This window comes from Chaetura pelagica, unplaced genomic scaffold (assembly GCF_000747805.2).
Source record: "Chaetura pelagica isolate M959 unplaced genomic scaffold, ChaPel_1.0 scaffold89, whole genome shotgun sequence".
NCBI classification, from domain to species: Eukaryota; Metazoa; Chordata; class Aves; order Apodiformes; family Apodidae; genus Chaetura; species Chaetura pelagica.
The window spans coordinates 185,934-188,268 of NW_009954532.1; positions in this window are offsets into that span (position 1 = coordinate 185,934).

Here is a 2,335-nt window from a genome sequence, read left to right on the forward strand (position 1 = left end):
GACCAGGTTGCTCCAAGCCCCATCCAACCTGCCCTGGAGGACTTTTTTGGCTTAAAAGCTGTGAGCCAGGTAGGGGGTGATGGGTGCAGAAGGGATGAGGACCACTTGTCAGGGCTGATGTCAGGCCTGCAGGTACCAGGTGGGCTAAGGAGGTTTGCTCAGGCTGGAAGGGCTGGAGAGGAACCACTCAGCTCCTTGTGGTCCCCAACACAGACCTGGGGTGGCTTCTGCTCTCAGCAGAGCCCTTTATGAAGCAACGTGCAGCACATCTCAGCAGGCATCAGGTCTCCAGGCTCCAGCTGGAGTAACAACAAGTTGGTCTCCATCCCAGTGGAAACACTGAGGCCAAAGAGTTTCTGGGGCTGCAGGAACACAGGGAGGTGGAAAAGCTGTGATCCAGAGAGGCCTGGCTGCCTGGAATAACCCACAATAATCCTGGAATCCAGCAGTGCCCACCCAGAGCCCCTGATCTTTCTGTGAGCACAGGTGGGTTGTGTTGGTGCTCACTCACCTGAACCCTCCTGGCAGCCCCACCTCCCTGCTGAAGGGTCATAAATAACACATTTGAAAAGAATTCATGAAGAAAAAAAGAGAAAAATAATAAAAAGAAACAATTTCTTTAAAGAACAGTCGTGGTGGATCCAGGATCTGAGTGGGAACGTGGGACCAAATTATCCCACAGGACCTTTTGCTTCTCCCACCCTGGATTAATGACAGTGCTGAGAGCATCTGGGCTGCAAGGCTGAGGTGACAGGGAGAGATGGATGAAAGGGCAGGTCCCTGGCAAAGGCAGTTTGGGAGCCTCAGCCCTCCCTGGTGGGATTATCAGCTTGGTGAAGCAAGAGGGAAACCAGACCTTGGGAAGAAAGATCTGCTCAGAAATTGGCAGGGGGTGAGGGAGGAAGAAAAGATGGTGAAGGATGATTAGGGGGAAAAAAAAAAAGGCAATTCTGTGGTGTCTAGAGCCATTAAAAAAATAAATCATGTCATTCCATCTAAACCAGCTTCAGAGGGAAAACACTTCAGATGCCAAGCCAAGGCCACGCATGCGTGTGGCGGGCGCACTAATTGCCTGATGGGTTTCAGAGCTTGGACCCCCTGATGTTTATTTTAGAACAAGAGCAGTTGCACGGAGGAGCAGCCATCGAGTCCATTAGAAGCTCTTTCCTCCTTCCAAATAAATGACATCTCAGTCTGGGCTTTTTCTTGGTACCAGCAGAGCCAAAAATGCCATTTAAGAAGGTGAGCTGAACGGGTGTCACGCGAGGCAGCACGGCCAGCAGCAAACTGATGGTTGGGTTTGGGGGGGGTTTTTCCCCCCTCAGTGTGTCAGTTTCTGCATTTTTCTTTAATATTTCATGGTGCTCCAGCTGGTGCCAAACTGATTTCACCACAAGGAGGGATGTTTTTTCCAAGCATGAGCACCCAACATCCAACTTCAGCCTCGTCAGAGCCCAGAAATCACAGAATCCCAGGCTGGTTTAGGTTGGAAGGGACCTTAAAGCTCATCCAGTCCCATCCCCCTGCATGGGCAGGGACACCTCCCACCAGCCCAGGTTGCTCCAAGCCCCATCCAACCTGCCCTTCAACACTGCCAGGGATGGGGCAGCCACAGCTTCCCTGGGCAACCTGGGCCAGGCTCTCACCACCCTCACAGCAAACCATTTCTTCCCAATATCTCATCTAAATCTCCCCCTTTTCAGCTTAAAATCATTCTCCCTCATCCTGCAACTTCTCATTTTCAGGCAGAAAAAGCAGGAGCTATAAAAGCTGCTCAGAAACCAGCCAGGCCATGGGGCTGAGACCAGTGGGTTTTGGTTCCTGAGGAGAGAACTGAGGCCATCAAAAGCTTCCCCAAGCCCTGACAATTTGAGAGCTGTTAAGCTGGTCTGGATAACAGATTTTTACCAGCAACCACATTGGGATTGATGACTAGAGAGAGAGAGACACACACACGTTGCCATCAGCTGCTCCAAAGGTTTTTGTGTGTGAGTTCATCCCAATTCCCAGGGTGACTGGATTTGTCCTTCCTGATCCCACCCCTGCATGAAACCCCAGGGATGAGAGAGCTGTGGAGCTGTGTCCCTCTGCCTGGGTGAAACCAAAGGTCCCCTTTTTTATGCAGCAGGCTCAGCCACCCCCAGACAACAGGGCTGTGGGGCTGGGATAAACCCCAACACCAGCTCAGCTAAACACCCCCAAACTCCCTCCTTTGCATCTTCAGCCAGAGGCCTCCACACAGAGAAGAAGGGAAAAAAAAGAAAGGTGAAAAAACCCAGCAAACAAACCCAAACCCCAAGTCCCAAACCTTCAGGGTCTCTCTTTCCTCCTAAGG